We start from the raw sequence: 23,009 nt of genomic DNA on the forward strand, positions 1-23,009 counted from the left end.
AGGAGATGCCACTGTCTGTATTTTCTTCCAACGAATCTCTTTGCCGGTTTTGTCGAAGAACGATCTTTCGGAGGATTCGATCTCGATTTGCAGGGTGTGTTCGTACACTTCGTCTCGAGAGAAATCCTTTTCTACCAACCAATACGTTTATCGCTCGAAACAGTCTGTCTTCGTTCTCTCGAAGTAGGAGTCGTGTTGTCGCAGTAATCTTTCTAGCCCTGCCATAGTCCAAACAGTTCTCGTTTCACCCGTTGGCGATTGGAGGACGATGCATCGGAGTGGGCCTAGTTCCACTGTATCTCCTCCTACCAATAGGATGTCCACGCGGAATATTGGAACCATTCGAAAAACCGAAGTCTCTTATGGCCCAGTCGATGTTTTTTTCCCAGGATTCTGTGTTGGTTGGACGAATGTGTACTCCGGACACGCGACCCGTTTTCGAATGTGCGTACTACTCAACGAAGATCGTTTGCTGTGGACGGTCGGCTAGGACCAAACAGCGATCTATCTTTTCTTCGAGACGAAGCCACTGCGTTGCTGGTGGTTGTACTACGAATAGACCATCGCCTGCTGCCGAAACCCGCTCCAACACATCTTGCAAAACGTTTTCTGCTCTGTTGGTGGACCTGTCGGTGTCTTGGCAGGCGTACAAGGACACTTCTATGCGAGTGCAACCTCGTTGTTGTACGTCTGGGTGGAGATAGGTTTTCCGGAGATGCTCGTTTGGACAATCCACATAGTCGGCAAGATGGCCGCCAATCGGTTCTCGGATTTCTCCGGCTTCGAAGTTGCGAAACGACTTTGTTGTACAGCTTGGTGCGAATCGTTTTGCCGGACTTTGTTGTCTCTACCCACGTGCAAACATGGTTGCCGACCGAGTGGATGTTGTCCAGGATGGTGGGTTTCCGCTTTCGATGGCTCCCACGAGATCGCCTTGTTCAACAAATAGTCTCGGATGTAGTCGATGCTGTAGATCCCTAGTCCGTTGCCTTGTAGTTTTGTTTCTTGATTGGACCATTTCTCTTGGAGTCGGTCGATCGTGATTTCGGAGACGTCCACTTTGGCCACGAAGACTGCAAAAGGGGTAGCTCATAGCGATTTCTGCCGGGCTTCGCTTTCGATCTTTTGCATCGTGCTGGCAATAGCTCCTGCACTCGTCTTTTGCACCGTGTGGAGAAGTGTCGCATACATTTTGGTGGCTTCGGTATGCTCTTTGTAGGTAGTGCGCAGTATCCGGTGGAGTAGTCCGACGATTTTTTTTGCGTGGCCGTGCTCTCCCGTCGTACACTGGACGCTTCCCTTGTGCTGCACGATGTCTTTGCGAGATAGATAGCCAAACACGTAGAGGTCGTCAACAAAGGCTGGAAGACCGGAGAGTGGTTGCAGGTGGGTTTCCCCAAGATTTCCGGCAAGATAGTCTACCATCGACATATTGGACACGAGATTGTTGTCGTGCGTGTTTTCCAGTAGGAGGTGGTGTGCGATCGATTTGCTGCATCGAATGCCCATTTCTTGGAAAGTTGCTGCGATTTGTTTTGCCATAGTTGTTGTTGTCGGAGTGTATCCTGTATACTGTAGCAACTCCATATGTCTAATTGGAAAGTTCGAGCAACCTTGGTGCCAGTTTTTTTGCATACCTGTCTTGGTATCGGGTCGAAAATGGGGTTGGTGGTTGCTGAAAAAAATGGGTAGCCCTAGCGAAAATGAGATTGTTATAAAATTTTGCATGCACCTCAGTAGTAGTATACACAATGGGGCTACGGGATTAGGGACCTGGTCCCGTAGCCCCATTGTGTATACTACTTCATGGATATTTCTTTGTATTCAGGATGTTCATTTAAAGCTGAATTTCACTATTTATCTATAATTTCTTTTAAACTAGCTACTGGTTATTCTTTATCTCTTTATCCTTTAACGTAAGGTTCCTTGCAGTGTTTGTGTGGGTTGTGGATGAAGTGTAAAGCAACTTGTTTTCCATAAAGCCCATCATTATCTAAACAGTAAACAAAGTAAATGAGATTTTATACTTTCTGCAAACTATGAGATATACTGTTACACAGGCCAGATAGGGTTGACCCATGGCCTCTTGACAGAATGTCCTTGTCTGTTTCATACAAGTGTATGCTGTCGGTGTGCCTCTGTGTTGTATACGGATCCTCTGTAGGTGCTCTTTATAGGATTGTATTGTGACATACTTTGTAAATTGTGGATATAGAATAGGTGTTTATTACTGTGATATTTCGTATAGTTTACATTAGTGGTGAACAACCAGCTTTGTGATATGAGAAACACAGTATGAAAGATCATTAGTATTTTGTTGTTAATTTCTTTTGGCCAATATTTTATAATCAAGTCATCTTATTTTAAGACTAACATAATTCTGACCTTGAAGATCTTCTGTAATTGTTTATTGTTTTTATCATACTTAGCAATGTTTTAGCTACATGGTATGGACATGTAAATACTCAACACTCTACCAGGTAAACCAGAGATGGATATTGTCAGCAGTGATGCACACCATTTGGGTATGATGACTCAGAATCCACAAACTTAGTGAGTCTGACCACCTGATCCATTAACTCACTGGTTCCAACCAGTATGGGTTAGTGTGGACCACCTGATCCATTAACTCACTGGTTCCAACCAGTATGGGTTAGTGTGGACCGCCTGATCCATTAACTCCCCTGTTCCAACCAGTATGGGTTAGTGTGGACCCCTGATCCATTAACTCACCTGTTCCAACCAGTATGGGTGGGGGTGGACCGCCTGATCCATTAACTCCCCTGTTCCAACCAGTATGGGTTGGTGTGGACTGTCTGATCCATTAACTCCCCTGTTCCAACCAGTATGGGTTGGTGTGGACCGTCTGATCCATTAACTCCCCTGTTCCAACCAGTATGGGTTGGTGTGGACTGTCTGATCCATTAACTCCCCTGTTCCAACCAGTATGGGTTGGTGTGGACCGTCTGATCCATTAACTCCCCTGTTCCAACCAGTATGGGTTGGTGTGGACCGTCTGATACATTAACTCCCTTGTTCCAACCAGTATGGGTTGGTGTGGACCGTCTGATCCATTAACCCAACTGTTGCAACCAGTATGGGTTGCTGTGGACTATTCAAACCTTGAACCACTATGGACTTTCTAAAAACTGCAACCTTAACTCTTATCATGAACTTAAATGTTCAGACATGGCAAAATTGATCTACTACCCAATGTCTTAACTTACTTTTAAACAATCAGAGTATGAAAGCTGATGTATGGTCCTGTTGTGCTACTCATATTCCACCAAGCAAATGTGTGAGGTTAAACTCAGAGAACAGCTGATTGTTGATTCTCAAATCAAATTGTATTAGCGGCCATTTTAAAAGGAAATTTCAAGTCACATCATCAGTAAAGGTATTATCATCATGAGCTCTTCAATCTATTCAGGATCAGATTATTGAACTAGTTTGTACATTAACTTGCTTGATGTTTAAGAGCAGGATAAAAGTACATACTGGTACTTAATTATTAATTTCTTCCAACATATGTATTAATGTATTCTGGTTAAGTCGTTTCTGGGACAGATAACTGACAAGTGTAATGAATCTACACCCCTGTTGATCTGCCTGGGAATACACTATCTGTTCGGGGGGAGCGGCAAGCTTTTAAGTAGTCATTCTTATCCTGTTATTTGAATTATCAAGATGAATTTCAGAGTGAAAACGATGATAGCAAAAGACCAGCTGTATTATTAACATGCATCTTATAAAGGTGTATCTCGATGGCAAGGTTTACTGCACAATGAGGCAGTTATCTCTAACCATCTACCCCAGGGTAGAACTGATCTTAATGATTTACAAGCTAAGTAAACAAATGGCTTGGGTTTTGTTTGCACATAGTTTTCGAATATACGGCACTACCAGGCATTTTGTTGGACAAAAAAATGAGTGATTTGTCTGAGAAGAAAGGTGTTATTGAGATCGAGAGATAGCTAGGAGAGAATTTGTCCCCTGAAATATGAGCAGTGTCAATGTAGATTTAAGATGCAGCATATTAGGGAACACACCTGCCGGGCTTAACACATGACCAACTTAATTTTGTAATAGAAGAAGAGAAAGGGGACTTGCAAAGGTTGTGGGAAATAGTGTTTTAAGGATGGTGGCATGAGTGCATACTTTGTTGGTTCGGTCAGTGTTTGGGCTGTATTTGGGGAGGCATGGGGGTGTGTTGACATGGGCGTAGAGGGCCAGGATGTTTCGAGGGTGGACAGGGTGTGTGGTACCTGGGGTAATGGTGGTCAGTTTGCATGGTTAATTACTGAAGGAGGAAGGTGTGGCTCAGGGGTTTCACCTGTTAGGTGTTGTGGATCATGTGGATGGAAGCTTCAAGGGTGTTTCATTGGGATGTGGTAATGTCTTATGTGATATTTGGGGAAGAGTGGCCAGAGACTGTTGGATTGGGAGTCTGAGCATCCAGGATGTGTGTGATGTTCATGGAAGGGTGTCCATGGTGTGTGCCTGTTAGGTGTCCAAGGTGTGTATAATTGGGGGAGCGTATTTGGTGTGTGTGCCTTAACAGGGGAAGGGTGTCCAGGGTGTGTGCCTTGTTTGGGGGAAGGGTATTTGGTGTGTGTACTTCATGACTGGTAGCATGTCTGGAATGTGTGCCTTGTTTTTAAGGCTAGGGTGTCTAGTATGAGTGCCTTGTTTTTAAGGCTAGGGTGTCTAGTGTGTGTGCCTTGTTTTTAAGGCTAGGGTGTCTAGTGTGTGTGTCTTGTTTTTAAGGCTAGGGTGTCTAGTGTGTGTGCCTTTGTTGGGGGTAGGGTGTCTAGTGTGTGTGCCTTGTTTGGGGTGTATGCCTTATTTTGGAATAGGATGTTTGGGGGTAGGGTATCCAAGGTATGTGCCTTATTAGAGTTAAGATGTCTAGTGTATGATGTAATAAATGTCAGATTTTGGGTAAGTGTGTGTGCCTTTGATGGGTGTAGGGTGTCTAGAGGTTGTGCCTTGATGGGTGTAATGGGTGTGCCTTTGTTGGGGTAGTGGGTGTGCCAGTGTGTTTTGAGGGGGGTGCCTTTGATGGGGTAGGGTGTCTAGAAGGGTGTCTAGGTGTGCCTTTAGGGGTGGGGTGTCTTATGGGTGTGCTTTTGATGGGGGTAGGGTGTCTAGTGAGTGTGCCTTGTTTGGGGTGTAAGCCTTATTTGGGAATAGGGTGTTTGGGGGTAGGGTATCCAGGGTATGTGCCTTATTAGAGTTAAGATGTCTAGTGTATGATGTAATATATGTCAGATTTTGGTTAAGTCTAATCGTCTTTGGCTGCTGATATCTCATTAGCATTATCTCCCCTGATTTTGCAGTCACAATCCTTCCTGTATTTGGAACTCAGAGAGTATTATGATTAATATAATTAGCAAACAAGTCCATCACACAGTCCCCATAATTAGGCTCAGAACTTTTCAGCCACCCCTCATAGTATTCCAAGTTGAGCTTTCTTCTTGTTGTTGACACACTCTCAACACAAGCCATGCAGCTGTGAAATAATTTCATCAATGTGGTTGAACATCAGTGCACAAATTACCAAAATTAATTATCAGGCTTTGTTTATGAATATATGGAGTCAATAACAAAAACTGGAAGCAATTAAGTCCCATGACAACAGGCAGTCCCACCTGTTGCAGCATAGATGCTGGTAAATAATGTGATTTAGTTTCAATAGTAGTGTTTTGTGTTTCAGTATTTAATAAACAATATTACCCTTTAAAATTGCAACTATGGTCTGATTAGCCTATTATACGTTTCCAGATGCATGAATGCTCTTCATTTTAGAAAATTTATTGTCTACAGACAAAGCACAGATTCTTTTGCAAAGAGAAACGCCAAAATGCCCATAAAATGTTATTAACTATTTTATTAATGAATGATTGTGCATTTTGTTTATAATAAGTTCAAGCAGATCCATTAATGGCAGTGAAAAAACTGATCATCTGAAATCACTAATATGAAATATGCTCATATATCCTGGCTTCTTTTCTTTTGGGCACATTATTCATCAGGCCAAAGGGTCCTGCAAGTGCACAGATAAATTTATTATTGATATACACCTCCAACACGTAGCACATTTGTCAAACTGACTTTTAACTTTTGGTACTTTAACTTCACTGAAACTGTACATGAATGATCCCATCTATGGTGTCTCTGGAAAGTACTCATATCATTTAGATCTGATTTTAAACATGTTTGTCAATGCAGCCATATTGAAAATATCATTTTTCCCATTATTAGCCATTTCTGCATGTACTAGGAACTTTGATATGCAGCAAGTATGGGATGTGTGGAATAACTTTGGAAGCATTTTTTGTGCATATTTTTTACAAACCTACAAGGTTTGATCCTCAATTGATATCATTTATCTAGTTAAACTGCATTTCAACATCTCTAAAATCTCTCATTTTATTAAACTGCCATTTTATGATTGTGATACCAGCAGTGTTGTCTCTGAAGTGGGCACACAGAATTCTGATTTCAACCAAAGACATTGCTTTCAAATAATATAAATTCAAACATTGCTCACTATTACGGCATGCATGATGTTTAATTTTGATGTACAGTAATAATATTGTATGGCATGACAAATAACACATGTTATGTGTTCTTGTGTTTTGTGGTGCTTGTCACAACTTCAGCCACAGAAGACTGGTGTTCTGGGGGTGGTACTGATCTGGAGCAGTACATCCCAGTTATGTGTGTACCATGAATTCTGTGAACAATCATTAAAGATGTCTCTGGTATGATGTAATTGATATTCCTGAAATGTCTCGTGAACTGCAGGGCCTTGTGACTGAAATTTTCACATTTCTTCTGAAACAAGGGGCTATGATGTTTTGGGTGCCACAGTAAGTTCTTAGCTTTGATAAATATTCACCATGTGGACATTTATTTTGATAATAAAAGTGTTTTTAGAACATCAGTGCCATAAACTCTCCCAGAGTCAACAGGGGCATGGTTTGTCCAAGGGCCCATTTGTCCCTTGTATGTAAAATGCTTGTATTTCCACCACCTTTTCCAAAACTGCTTCATTCTAGAAATGACATTCTTCTGAAAAAGCACAAGGCTTAGAAACCTGAAACTCTGCATTAATGATACTGTCCTTTTGTTGTGTCTGTTTTGTTCAAAGCATCCTGATTGGCAATCAACTTCGAACATAGAAAATAATGTTTAAGTTTGTTTTTCATGTCTAAAACATTTGATGGATTGAGCTGATTTGTCTTGTGGTTGTTCCCTGACTATCACAGAATGTTTGTTTTTTGCAGACATCAGAGTTTGAAAATAGCTGTTGTCAATTGAAAAGAAATTCATCCGATTATTTTCATTGAAAATGCTTGTCCTCCTAGAAGTTTAGAAACCAGAAAAGATAAAAATATGTATAATTGATAAATTTGATCTACCCGAAGTATTAGTTAAAAGCCTAGTATTGTTGGTATTTGGAGCCATTGCATTGTCCTGTGCAGGTAAGTTCCTATATATGCAGCGTTTTCTTTTGATCCAGACGGGGTGGTAGGGTTGCCCAGCATTCACTTACCAAAGACCCCACATGGGTACCATGTATGAGGTCAATTTCTGGTAGCCCCCGGCCATGATATTGCTGGAACATTGGTAAAAGTGGCGTAAAATCTTACTCACTTAGTTCAGACTTTATTACTTATAGGGTGTCTTGATATGGCAGGAACGTTACTGACTGCTGCCTCAAGGTGGTCATCAAGTCATGATTTGAGACTAGAAGATTTCAAGTGACACATGATCTCACATTGAAATTCCCTTTCTGCACGCAGTACATAATCTTGATCAAATGTATCATGCAAACAAACAATTAATTGACTAAACGTTGTAGTGGCCCATGTTTTTGTTACTCAAACCTCCACTCGCGCCATTAGTTTACTCCCTCTGTTTGGCTTGCTGCTAGTATGCAGTTTGTATCAACATTCCCAAGTGTCTTTAACCGATTGCATCTTTCTTCGACAATAAAAGAAAATTAGAAAAAGAGCCCACAGCAGAATTTCTTTTGTATAGGTTTTCATGGTGTGGTTTTGAATTCTTGTTTATTTAAAGATGATATATGAGTTATTCAACAATCCGTAGTAGTGATTATATGAAGATGATTTAAGAGGAATTAATCTTAATGGCTTATTTGGCAATCCCTCTGTATATATAATGAAGTGATTTGTTAGATGTAGTTCTTCGGTGAGTTAAAAATACCATATTGCAACATTATCATTTTTAGTCCTGTCAGAATTTGTAATGCTGGAATCATGGACTGTGATTATCAAAAGCTGTGACCTTAAACAATGTACTAACAACCTAATCAAACTAACTATATTACTTTTTTCACTAGAAAAAGAATCAGATTTATCATGTTTGTCAATTTTATGTAGTTTCAAACAATTTGTGCAAATTTTTTCTCCCTTCATACGAATATATTGATCAAACTGTTCATTTTCCTTAAGAGTGAATTAAAGTTAATGTAATTCTGTACTAGATATGGCCAAAGAAACTGGTAATTTTCTATTGATTATTTGGGTCGATAGAGGTCCTGACAAGTGTGCCCTAAGTGTAATCAGTTCTTGTGTTTCCTATACGCCATGTATCCTTTCACTCTTTTCACCCACAAAACGTATAATTCCATCTTTTTCATAGATGACACCTAGACTAATTTTTCTCTCTGAAAATGACAAGCAGAGATTAGTTAGACATCACATTGATTTGTCCTTTTGAAAGTGTGTCCCTTCTGTCACTGGTTGTCTGTCCTCATCAGATTACTTAGATTTGGGCGCACAACCTAATAATTATCTATATTTCATCACGGCCGAGATGAAATGTTATTGAGGGTCATCAAGGGTCATCGCAGGAGCAATCTTTAGTCCGTTTGAAGGACCTAAGACTCTATAAGATCATGCAGAGGCAATTATTTGTCCCGAACCTATAAGAACATTAATTGGCTCTATTCATATGCCGAAAAGACATCACCCTGGTCCGAAAGGTCGGCCAAACGTAGCAGCCATATTATTACATTAAGTGAGTCAGTTTGTTTCGAGAGTTATGGACCTAGAGTTTCCCATCTGCCCCTGGGCCATAGAAAGAGCCTTTCTATTCTAGCATGGCAAATGAAGGACGACCTCTGATATAGATGAATTTAATATTCCATCTGTATAATGAAAGTGAACAGGCTTTACCCAGGACCTCAAATTATTCATCATGCGAGGAGGTAATGACCTGCCTTGTCAAATTTGGTTACTCCAAACCCGTATGCGTGGCTAAATTTTCTGCGATTAATCAGATCCCCCCAATCACCCTAATGGTGCTACTTGTGCTATTGCGTCAGTGTAGGGGAATTCATATGTACGAACCTCTAGCCATCGGGATATTAATGGAGGTTCACATTGGCATTAGAATGTGCTTTGTCCGCTTGCGTTTTGTCTATAAGAAGTGTCATTTGCCTTGAAATTGAGAAATCTGGAGTAAACAAATATTTTTGTAACTAGGATCTGGTGACATTAATTCCACTGAGGTCTTTCGGGGGTCAGAAAGGATCGTACATCATTTTATAATGATTATTTCATGTCTCAGGGAGCTCTTGTAATCACTACTGTGAAATGAGGATAGCGAAAGCTACTGACAAAAATTCTGCGATGAAGTTGGTTAAATATTGTTTCTAATTTGTCAAAAGTTGTAGATTTTCCTATTTTATATTAGTTATTGATCCATTATTCTATTGATCTGGGTGTCTTAATGCTGTAAAGGACTGTAAGAGAACATAAATTGCTTTGAATTTCATCAGGGATTATGTGCATACACTTGAAATCTCCCATTAGCATGAAGGAGGGCTGAAATATTACATTTTTCATCAGATAAAACGTTATCTTTAAATTCAGTCTGCAATTATTAACATTTGCGAGAGAAATTATTTAATTACTTTCTTTTTAATGTTCATTTATGACAGAAATTCAATGGAAATGAGATTTTCCTATGTCTGATGGTCATTAGCACGAAAAACACACATTTATATGTACTTTCTTGGCATGAACTTCTGTCCACCTGGAGGAGCTTTCAGATTCAGTTCTTGACTTAATGAGTACTTCATGCCTCCAAAATAATCAAAAAGTCATCAGCTTTTATGTTTTTTGGGCAAAATCAAGACATTTTTTCATTGTTTTAGCGTTGTTAGCAGTATTTTCATCCGATGTGTTTTTGGGTTCTAGTTTCATGTTGATTTGATAACAGAAATGTAATCATATATGCTGTATAAGGAAGCGTATACACTGGTAAGTTAGTGTCTATAATATTAAGGATATCAACCATATTAATTGTACAGATGAACTTGGTATGATGTGAGTCATGTTGGGCTCTGGAATAAATACATTGAGGGAATCAAAGTAAGTCAGTGTTGTGGTCACAAGGAGCAGGCCAGTCAATGTTTCTGTTAATGACTCTCAAATGGATCCAGAACCTAGATACTTCTGTAGAAAGAAGCCTGTCTCTACCGATACCTGCATCAGAATTGCACAACTATTGTAAGATCGTCATTTTTCAAAATGTATTGTATGGAAGTGTAGTAGAAATGTGAACCAGAAATATGTCGAACATTAATCACCTCAGTCCATGCAGACCAGTAATTTTACTACCCCAACTTGGGGTAAGCACCTGTACTTTCTTTATCTGTATTTTTGATAAACACCAATATGTCAATGGCTCCTGATCCTCAACAACCACAGGGGCGGTTGGGTAGCCCAGTGGTTAAAGCGTTCGCTCGTCACAACGAAGGCCCGGACTCAATTCCCCACATGGGTACAATGTGTAAAGCCCATTTCTGGTGTCCCCCGCCGTTGTATTGCTGGAATAATGCTAAAAGCGGCATAAAACACAACTCACTCACTCACTCACTCCAAAAACCACAGATCTGGTGATTTCATGACGTTAGTCACTGGATTGTCTGGTCCACACTTGATTATTTACAGACTGCTATGATATAGCTGGAAAACTGCTGAGTCAGGTGTAAACAACAAACTACTTGATCCTTATAATGATCAATGGTCTGTCAGCACCATGGCCTTGGTTTTCATCATGGTGGTAAATGTCAACTACCTGCTTTGCAATGAGGTTTCCTCCAAAACTAATCTGACAGGCAGTGATATAACTGAAATCCTGTGCTATAGCTTACTTCAAAATTCACCTACATCCTCACCATTGAAATAAGCAAATTTAAGAAATGTCATTGTACTGACCAGTAGCTGCTGGTTTGTGATGGTGGTCACCCAGACAGATCCACTAACCTGGAGGATTAGAGATACTTACACATGCCTTCAGCTTGGACAATCCTAAATATGCTTGGCTGCTTGTTTCAGCTTAGGAAGCATGGTTGTGCCTGCACTTCTAGGGAGACCCTGGAAGCTAGAAGATCCCCAGCCTTCATCACCTCATTATTTAACAGCATACAAATTAAGATTCTGGTAGGGTTTTGCTTCGCTATATGTATGAAGAAACTTCATGTTGTTTAATTAGTATTCTAGTTTTGGAAGCACTCAAAGTGCTTGTGTAGTGAATGTGGCTTAATAAGTCCTGATATCTCCCAATGCATTGGTTCTGCTGATGAAGAAAATTATGCAAACTAAAAAACTGTCAATTATTCTGCATGAAGTGGCTTCATCAGGTGTATGTCTCCTTGGCCATGCAGAGAATGTCTAGATCTAACAGTGCATTACCCTGTCTTTTGATATGGGAACAATTTGGTTGAGTATGGCAATTAAAGACATAATGACTGTTTAGGTCTGTAACCTTCTTGTACATCAATAATAGTTTGCTCTGCCTCTGAAGGACTGTTGAAGTTTAGTTTGTCAATTTATCTCTCATAAGGTTTCTTGGGAGTTCATTCAGACCAATGATATTCCTCTCTTAAGGTCAATGGGTCGGAGGTCAAGTAAGGTATAACAAGCTTGGTAACTACAGTACAGACATTGACAAAGTGATTAATTGCAGATCAATAGTGCATCCAGTATGTAATTGATTTGTGGTCAATAAGTCGTTTCCCTGTGTGTTGTTAGTAACTGACATGGGCTCTTGCATATAGAATGATGTGCCTCGGGCGACGCCCTCTATCATGGTAGTTACAGTAGGGAACTAAAGCACTTATGGAAGTGTGTTTGCAGTTGTCACACACATACCACCAGATTCCATGACTGTTAAAACTCATTAAACCTATGCTTTGTTTGTGGTTTAACACCACTCAGCTACATGGTGGCAATCTGTAAACAATCAAGTTAGGACCAGACAATCCAGTGATTGACATCATGAGCATTGATATGAAATTTTGATACAATGGCATCAAGCAAGTCATCGAGTCTGACCACCCGATCCTGTTAATCACCTTTTAAGACAAGCCAGGATCTTCACGGATAGATCACATCTATATACTTGTGTTAATTGGGGAGGACAATGAAAGTGCCTACCGGTATGTTATTGATCTGAAGGCATATTTTGTCTGTCTCCCACACCCATGACATTAACTCACAATATGAATCCAACTCAAGCCTAGAATGTTTGTCAAATCTAGATTGCTTCACTTTTAAAAATAATCTAGTTTTATGTCATCTTACCGTATGTCGCCTAGTTTGGGGAATTCATTAAAAAAAAAAAAAATTGATCATGGGTTGTAAACCAATTATATATTCATATATGAAAAATCATGCAGAAGAACAGAAAAGGTTTTCATTTAGAACATTCTTGCTTATTATCTCTCAGTTACATACATGTGAAAATTGGCAAAACTATTCACAACATTTCTACTTGTAAAGATTGCAACAGCAGACCTTGAAATGGGGTCCTTTATCAGAATTATTGATAAACAGTTCCTCAACCTCCAGTTTAGTATCCCCCACATATTCATTGAAATGGAAAAAAAATGGTAATAAAATGGATGCATTAGAACATCTCCAGAAGGTCTGGCTTGTTGTCTTGGTACTGGTACTTGTGTGTCCTGATCGCCAGGAAAAACGGGAGGATTTTGTCAATATATGTACTGTGTAACAAGAAAGCAATGATGAATTATGCAGATGCACATGTGGTACGGTTAACAACCAAAATGTCAGGTGAAGCCATGTGAGGTTTTTTCTTCTGAGAGACCAAATCCTCTACATAATGATGTAATATGTAATAATGTACAGTAACAAGTTGTCTGTCTCGCTTACAAAAAATGTTACCAGCCAAACTATGTTTCACTCAAAAAATACATTTTATGAAAACTTAATTTGTGTTAGGCAGTCACATCAATGTAAAGGACCTGTTATTGTCTAACATACACAAGAATATCGGGCACAATGATGCTGTTGTTGCCTATACTGTGACGAAACTGGTGACAGAAAGCCTATGAAAGATTGTCCTTAATTTGAATGGTTGACTGGCTGATGGTCTTCCATATACAGAAGTACTTTGTTGTTGTTATTTGAAGATTGTAATGTGTTCATAAACTGATAATTACACTATCGACAAAGAAAACTGATGGCGTTGTACTAACCTGTAATTATGCAACAATGCTGCTTGTAATCAACTATAAAGTTTTGCACACAGGACTAAAATACTCCACAAACTATTTTTGCAAGTCTTTTAATACAATAAAACCACTGTAATCATAGTAATGGTTTTGATACTGCATCCAAGTCAGAATGTGGAACCATTTGTCCTAATTTCAAACATTTCACACACTCAGTATGATCAACTAAAAAACAAGTAGTTTATCATGAGTTTGCAGCATGTACGTTTGACATGTAATAAATGTTACAGAATTCATTTAGATGGGTATCTAAATGCTAGATGAGCGACCCAGTATGTTTACTCTCAAGTTGCCTAGAAAAATGTCTGTGCACCAACCCCTATGTTGATAATTAGCAATAATACGCCTTTGACACAGTTCTAACTTGGAGTGAGACTAGACTAAGAAAATACACTCTGGGGATGTCTTTAAAACATAGACAGTCAAGGAAAAGAGGAGTATTGGTTTTTTTTATTCCTGTGTGAATTTTTTACTTCTTTATCACTTATTTCATTTGCATTTGAATGAAACAGACATGTATTCCACAGGTTTCGATTCCTGTGGTCGGATGAGTTGCCACCTATCAAGGAGACCCTATTACTGTGTCTGACGTCATGTCTTGAGAGTACACTTTTGTCTGGCATTCCCTGAAACTTCTACCTGATTTCTTGCAGGGTGAGGGTTGTCTTGAGGATAAGTTCTCCACTTCCATTCACAGCTGAAGATTACATACACCAACTGCCTCAACACCTAATGTCTCACATTGTCATGGAGGATGAGGCTCAACGGCTAATGTCTCACATTGTCATGGAGGATGAGACTCAACAGCTAATGTCTCACATTGTCATTGAGGATGAGGCTCAACAGCTAATGTCTCACATTGTCATGGAGGATGAGGCTCAACACCTAATGTCTCACATTGTCATGGAGGATGAGACTCAACAGCTAATGTCTCACATTGTCATGGAGGAAGAGGCTCAGTGGCTCATGTCTCACATCGTCATGGAGGATGAGGCTCAACACCTAATGCCTCACATTGTCATGGAGGATGAGGCTCAACGGCTAATGTCTCACATTGTCATGGAGGATGAGGCTCAACAGCTAATGTCTCACATTGTCATGGAGGATGAGGCTCAACAGCTAATGTCTCACATTGTCATGGAGGATGAGGCTCAACAGCTAATGTCTCACATTGTCATGGAGGATGAGGCTCAACAGCTAATGTCTCACATTGTCATGGAGGATGAGGCTCAACGGCTAATGTCTCACATTGTCATGGAGGATGAGGCTCAACACCTAATGTCTCACATTGCCATGGAGGATGAGGCTCAACAGCTAATGTCTCACATTGCCATGGAGGATGAGGCTCAACACCTAATGTCTCACATTGTCATGGAGGATGAGGTTCAACGGCTAATGTCTCACATTGTCATGGAGGATGAGGCTCAACAGCTAATGTCTCACATTGTCATGGAGGATGAGGCTCAACAGCTAATGTCTCACATTGTCATGGAGGATGAGGCTCAACACCTAATGTCTCACATTGTCATGGAGGATGAGGCTCAACGGCTAATGTCTCACATTGTCATGGAGGATGAGGCTCAACATGCTAATGTCTCACATTGTCATGGAGAGATGAGGCTCAACAGCTAATGTCTCACATTGCCATGGAGGATGAGGCTCAACACCTAATGTCTCACATTGTCATGGAGGATGAGGTTCAACAGCTAATGTCTCACATTGTCATGGAGGATGAGGCTCAACACCTAATGTCTCACATTGTCATGGAGGATGAGGCTCAACAGCTAATGTCTCACATTGTCATGGAGGATGAGGCTCAACACCTAATGTCTCACATTGTCATGGAGGATGAGGCTCAACAGCTAATGTCTCACATTGTCATGGAGGATGAGGCTCAACGGCTAATGTCTCACATTGTCATGGAGGATGAGGCTCAACAGCTAATGTCTCACATTGTCATGGAGGATGAAGCTCAACAGCTAATGTCTCACATTGTCATGGAGGATGAGGCTCAACACCTAATGTCTCACATTGTCATGGAGGATGAGGACTCAACAGCTAATGTCTCACATTGTCATGGAGGATGAGGCTCAACAGCTAATGTCTCACATTGTCATGGAGGATGAGGCTCAACAGCTAATGTCTCACATTGTCATGGAGGATGAGGCTCAACAGCTAATGTCTCACATTGTCATGGAGGATGAGGCTCAACAGCTAATGTCTCACATTGCCATGGAGGAAGAGGTTCAACGGCTAATGTCTCACATTGCCATGGAGATGATCAACGGCTAATGTCTCACATTGTCATGGAGGATGAGGCTCAATGTCTAACATCACATTCATGGAGGATGAGGCTCAACAGCTAATGTCTCACATTGTCATGGAGGATGAGGCTCAACAGCTAATGTCTCACATTGCCATGGAGGATGAGGCTCAACAGCTAATGTCTCACATTGTCATGGAGGATGAGGCTCAACAGCTAATGTCTCACATTGTCATGGAGGATGAGGCTCAACACTAATGTCTCACATTGTCATGGAGGATCTCATTGCTAATGTCTCACATTGTCATGGAGGATGAGGTTCAACGGCTAATGTCTCACATTGTCATGGAGGATGAGGCTCAACAGCTAATGTCTCACATTGTCATGGAGGATGAGGCTCAACAGCTAATGTCTCACATTGTCATGGAGGATGAGGCTCAACAGCTAATGTCTCACATTGTCATGGAGGATGAGGCTCAACAGCTAATGTCTCACATTGTCATGGAGGATGAGGCTCAACAGCTAATGTCTCACATTGTCATGGAGGATGAGGCTCAACAGCTAATGTCTCACATTGTCATGGAGGATGAGACTCAACAGCTAATGTCTCACATTGTCATGGAGGATGAGGCTCAACAGCTAATGTCTCACATTGTCATGGAGGATGAGGCTCAACAGCTAATGTCTCACATTGTCATGGAGGATGAGGCTCAACAGCTAATGTCTCACATTGTCATGGAGGATGAGGCTCAACAGCTAATGTCTCACATTGTCATGGAGGATGAGGCTCAACAGCTAATGTCTCACATTGTCATGGAGGATGAGGCTCAACAGCTAATGTCTCACACATGGAGGATTCAACAGCTAATGTCTCATGCCATGGAGGATGAGGCTCAACAGCAGCTAATGTCTCACATTGTCATGGAGGATGAGGCTCAACAGCTAATGTCTCACATTGTCATGGAGGATGTCAACAGCATGTCTCACATTGTCATGGAGGATGAGGCTCAACAGCTAATGTCTCACATTGTCATGGAGGGATGAGGCTCAACAGCTAATGTCTCACATTGTCATGGAGGATGAGGCTCAACAGCTAATGTCTCACATTGTCATGGAGGATGAGGCTCAACAGCTAATGTCTCACATTGTCATGGAGGATGAGGCTCAACAGCTAATGTCTCACATTGTCATGGAGGATGAGGCTCAACAGCTAATGTCTCACATTGTCATGGAGGATGAGGCTCAACAGCTAATGTCTCACATTGTCATGGAGGATGAGGCTCAACAGCTAATGTCTCACATTGCCATGGAGGATGAGGCTCAACATCTAATGTCTCACATTGTCATGGAGGATGAGGCTCAACAGAGCCTGTTCTTATGTAATATGTTGGCATTTCAATATGGCCGCTACAGGAACCATGTTGAGAAACACAGCAAACATCTATTTTTCTTCTGTATCCATATTTCAATACTGCCATTATGGTAGACATATGCAAGCACTGGAACTTTGGAAAAACTTGACGTGTTAAAGATGAACTGGCTGTTGATGTTGTCACTAGGTACAGCTGAGATTAGAATGGTACAGCTGAGATTAGAAGGGTTTCCCAGGTACTGGTGCACAAGACCTTGACAGGGCCTGCCCTATCTTTACTCATTGACAAGTGGCATGGTGCCCCGGTTGTCTGAAGTCTCTCAACACTCCCTAGGGGCCGGGCTTGCCAAGTCTTCGAAGGCTGAGATGCATGCATTACTGATGGAAGAAACCTATTCAGTAAACTATAGCTGTGACACACTTGGGTTTCTTGGTACAGGACATTCGCTGCTTATATTAGTCGAAATGTGTGCAACAAACAAAGGTTAGAACAAGCTAAAGTTTGTGGGCCCTTTGAGTTCATTATAACCATAGTTTTCCCTAATTCTTATGAATCTTATATCATTGCCATAAATCCTGTGGCAGCAAACACAAGGCATGATATTTAAGTTGATGTAGAGGTCACTGGCACCATCTTGGGGCTCGGACAAAACCAACTGCTAATACTTACATGCCAAGCAACAACCCGTACATCTTTACCTGCGTTGGACTTGTGAGTGTTGAACCTTAACAATATGTCTCAACTTATCTCAATGTTGGTAACCTGGTGTGACTGATGGGCTAGAGACATAACTTAGTAAACTGGAGTTGACTCTAGCACACACAGGAAAGAAGTGAGGATTTCCTGCCTCATCAAATTGAAGAGCTAGCTGCTCACTGGCGGTACTGTTATGTTGATAACTACCTATGTGTTGTTGACAGTGAAAGGATCTTCTGTTGAATATTTTGAATATTAGTTTTGTGTGATTGCAAACCAAATATTGGTTGGACCTAATCATGTTTCTGTTTGTCAGGACCATATGCATGCTTGAGAAAAAGATCAACTATCACTTCTGGCTTTCTTCTGAAATCAAGTAGACACACTAGAATACTGTTCAAAGCAGCAATTAAACTCACTCACTCACTCACTCAGCCTGAAGTGCCGTGAATTAAGTGTAGTGACAAGTTGAGGCGAAAGAACTTGAAGAATTTGGGCACAAACATTTTATGGAATGTATCACAAAAGACATAAAATTTGACTGACCTATACCAGGATTGAAATAAATTTCAACATGACTGTCCCAACATGACTTACAAAATGACTAGACATTCTTCTAGACATTGGTCAAGTTGATTGAGGTGTCTAAAGACAGGGTATCAGGTGGTGTTTTTAGATGTAGTCGTCATATCCACACTTGCTTTTATTACAGTAATAAAATAACTTCCCTCAACCGTTGGGCATCTGATAATTAGAGGAAGCCTTGACCTCAACAGATCCTGAGTTTGTGTAAATAATGGTAACCGATACAATGGTGAATGCACTACATTGCTAGTGGTAATATTTATTACTTGCATTGGAAGGTGTATAATATTCAATAATATGTGTGAATTGAAATATGCCTGTCGGGACTGTTGCATTGCAATTAAATTGAATTTCTTCTTCCAGCTTTTCAGTCACACTCATGGTTGGTATTAATTGAGTTCTTTTCTGTTTCCACTCTGTAATTAATATAAAATTATTTCATTTCAAGCTCCGATCTGTTGTTAATGCACAGGCATGGACCCTTGAAAAGATGGATGATTGTATGATTTATCTGTCTCTGAATTTGTCAGCTGTGTCATCCAGCTCAGTAATTGGATCAAGGTTCTGTGAATGCCATCATACTATTGTATATACAGTGATGTGCAAATACAAAACAAAATAGTAAAAAATATTTAATATAATCAAGAGAATTTTTCAACATACTTCTTCTAAGTTCATTATCAGTTAATAATATTTAATTTGAAAAATTCTATTTAGGAATGATATTAATATCATTTAATGAAATAACATCCCAGGACAATGTAAGACCCGTAAATATTAAGAATGTTTCAGAAGGTTTCAATTTTTCTTTTAATCTGAATTCTGATAGAGAAATAATAATAATGAATTATTCTTATCAACTTTATTGCAAAATCCATTTGAAATTGATATTGAGTATGCAAGGAAATAAATGAATGTGTAATCCATGTGTTGTAATGAAAGGTGCTTGGACCTTTTGCCAACAGCCTCATTCATTTTACCTTTTAAAAACATATCCAGATTTGGATGTCGTTTCCTCAACTCCCTAGCTCTTTCTCACGATTCAGAGCAATCATAAAAGAATAATTTGTCGATTCAGAGAAAAAGCAATCTCTATTTCACTGTCAGCCCAAGAGAAAATGAACTACATGAGCATTTTCAAAGGGATTAAAACTTGCAGCACAATATGAGCTTGCTTGTTATGCCTGTCTTATAATTAGTCATCCAGATGTAGTATGTTAGACCCCAAGACCACCATGGTGGATCACAGTTTCTAATTAAATCCATCGCCTACAAATAGTGGAGGATAGATGAAGGGCTTGGGGAAGGGAAGGGTAGATTAACTATTTTCATATCAAAATATGACCTTAATGTTTAGGTATTCCCACCTGCCCAACTGCCAAGGCTGATATTTGCTTTGGTACTAATCTTTCCTACATCAATGTCGGAGTTCCATGGTGTGTTTTTTGTATCGCTTCCTGTAACTTAATAAAGGCCATTTGTATGGCAGTTTTGAAACACCCCTCGTAACTGTTAAACCAAGCATTTTATATGGAATATTTATGGCATTGGGCTTACGACATAAATTGCTTCAGTTTCGTAAGTCTAGCAATAAAACAAAATGCATATGTTGGTTACATCATAGCTATGTAGTGTTAACCAACAACTGCTTTTGTATGTCAGTCATGTTTATCCAGTCTTCCTGGTCCTTAATGAATCAGCAATGAAACTAGTGTTTTGTGTATTTAGGGAGCTCTTTCTCTGGCAGAAATAAATCATGCAAAATGATGTTATAAATGTTTCTCTGTAGTAACAGTTGTGTCATTCTATCAGTTAGATTGTTCGGTAAAAAAATATTTTATGAAGGTTGTAAATTTATTTCAAGTGTCCCGCTCAGTAGCAATTAATTTTTGTTGCAGACATTAATGATTTTGTTTGGAGGAAGCAAGGAGAAGGGATACGTCCATTATTGATATGTCAGTTGAAGGGCACAGGTGGTCCAGTGGTTCAAGTTGCTGCACTTCACCATGTTGATTTGCATCTTTCAATCATGTCAGGATCTTCTGTTCTTGGGTTTGAATCCCAGGTCAGCCCTGATTATAATAGTGGTTTTATCAGCGCCATTGATTTGCCGAAGATATCCATGAAGCATCACTGTGGGCTTCCCCCAACCCAGTACATAACTTAGCTGCTGTACAGCAGTGTCAGTGCCATACTATTGTCAGTTGCAGGGAGAACAACGAGGAGAGTTCTATGGATATACAACATCATTAATATGAGGGGCGGTGGGGTAGCCTAGTCAGTCCGTCAGTCATTAATATGAAGTTGAATATCCATAGAACTCTCCTCGTTGTTCATCACACTATGTGAAGCCCATTTCTGGTGTCCCTCGCCGTGATGTTGCTGGAATATTACAAAGCAGCGTAAAACCAAACTCAGTCAGTCAGTCAGTCATCACACTAACTTCTAAATGCCACTCAAATAAGTTAGTTGCAGGAAGGTTCTCTTTGTCATCCTGACCTTGTGCAGTGGGGTAGTCTAATGGTTAGATTGAAAACGCTGAAGACCCGGGTTAGATTCCCAACATGGGTACAATGTGTGAAGCCCATTTCTGGTGTCCCCCGCCGTGATATTGCTGGAATATTGCTAAAAGCGGCATAAAACCATACTCACTCACTCACTCATCCTGCATTTCAAGTAATGTCATCGATGTTACTTTCCCATCACACCTACCTGGCCCTCCCCCTCCCAGATGGGATCACTTATATAGACCAGGGTGTAAGCTGTACAAAACAAAAACAAGGTGTCAGCCGTGCATAAACAAAATATTTGTCAGACACTGAAATATGTTGTTATTTCAGTGCCTGTCCATCTGTGGTTTCTTGATCGTAACTTCAGGAATAAGTTGACTGTCGTGAACTAAGTGTGGCTTTGCTTTTCCATTAAACCAGAAGCTTTGTATCTTTTTGACAGTTCACAGTGGACCTGTTTCTACGTTTGATATTGTTGTGTTATTTGTATTTGATAATTCTGTTGTGAGGTAAAGGCACAACAATATTCCCATTAAGTGGCTATTTCATAGGCTGGAGATTGGAATAAACTAAACGCAGTCATGATCATAAATGATCATATATATCATGGAGGAGCTGACTCTATTTGATGCTTTGGTTTAATGACATTAAATATGTTTTGAAGTTCTCTGTGTAGTGATTATGTGGCAGTGAACCAGAAAATTATACTTCAGTCGAAATGGAAATGGCTTGCGGGAAGATGGGTGGGCTAAGTCATGGGTTAGACAATAAGTGGGCTCGGTCTTGTGATGACATTGGATACTGGATGGTGGGTGGGCTAGGTCCTGTGATAAGATTGGATGGTGGGAGGCTTGGTCCTGTGATAAGATTGGATGGTGGGTGGGCTAGATCCTGTGATAAGATTGGATGGTGGGAGGCTTGGTCCTGTGATAAGATTGAATGGTGGGTGGGCTAGGTCCTGTGATAAGATTGGATGGTGGGAGGCTTGGTCCTGTGATAAGATTGGATGGTGGGAGGCTTGGTCTCGTGATAAGATTGGATGGTGGGTGGGCTAGGTCTTGTGATAAGATTGGATGGTGGGAGGCTTGGTCTTGTGATAAGATTGGATGGTGGGTGGGCTAGGTCTTGTGATAAGATTGGATGGTGGGTGGGCTAGGTCTTGTGATAAGATTGGATGGTGGGAGGCTTGGTCTTGTGATAAGATTGGATGGTGGGTGGGCTAGGTCTTGTGATAAGATTGGATGGTGGGTGGGCTAGGTCTTGTGATAAGATTGGATGGTGGGTGGGCTAGGTCTTGTGATAAGATTGGATGGTGGGAGGCTTGGTCTTGTGATAAGATTGGATGGTGGGAGGCTTGGTCTTGTGATAAGATTGGATGGTGGGTGGGCTAGGTCTTGTGATAAGATTGGATGGTGGGAGGCTTGGTCCTGTGATAAGATTAGGTCTTGTGATAAGATTGGATGGTGGGTGGGCTAGGTCTTGTGATAAGATTGGATGGTGGGAGGCTTGGTCTTGTGATAAGATTGGATGGTGGGTGGGCTAGGTCTTGTGATAAGATTGGATGGAGGGTGGGCTAGGTCCTTTGATAAGATTGGATGGTGGGCGGGCTAGGTCTTGTTGTTGAAATGAGCTGAGTTTTACGTTGCATCAGCACTATCTTAGCAATTTAACGACGAGACCAAGTCTGCATACATGGACATTCTAATCTAGGTCTTGTGATAAGATTGAATGGTGTGTGGGCTAGGTCTTTTGAGAGGATTGGTAGTAATAAACATATTTACATTTTCTGGTTTGGTTTTAGTGAATCGAGACTTATGATGAAATGCTTTTATAAAGGTTTATATTCATTACACAATCTTAAGAATATATTTTTTTGCTTTCAGAGCAGAAGTACCCTCATCCAGTCATTTTAGTCAGAACAGGTTGGTAATTCTTTACATTTCATATATAAAGATATGCACAATGTGGGAAACTATCACTGCTTTACTTTTAACCAAATATGC

The 23,009-nt window shown here is 40.5% G+C and overlaps 1 protein-coding gene across 3 annotated transcripts in view; it reads left to right on the forward strand.

The window, feature by feature from the left end:
• LOC124260353 overlaps positions 1 to 23,009 on the forward strand; it is a 123,735-nt gene that overhangs the window by 31,681 nt on the left and 69,045 nt on the right. For all 3 annotated transcript variants that reach the window (XM_046694641.1, XM_046694642.1, XM_046694643.1), the window contains one exon: positions 22,890 to 22,928. The gene's annotated coding sequence lies outside the window, so the exon portion shown is untranslated. The remainder of the gene's footprint in view (positions 1 to 22,889; positions 22,929 to 23,009) is intronic.

This window comes from Haliotis rubra, unplaced genomic scaffold (assembly GCF_003918875.1).
Source record: "Haliotis rubra isolate DU_JTF1 unplaced genomic scaffold, ASM391887v1 Scf76, whole genome shotgun sequence".
Classification (NCBI taxonomy): domain Eukaryota; kingdom Metazoa; phylum Mollusca; class Gastropoda; order Lepetellida; family Haliotidae; genus Haliotis; species Haliotis rubra.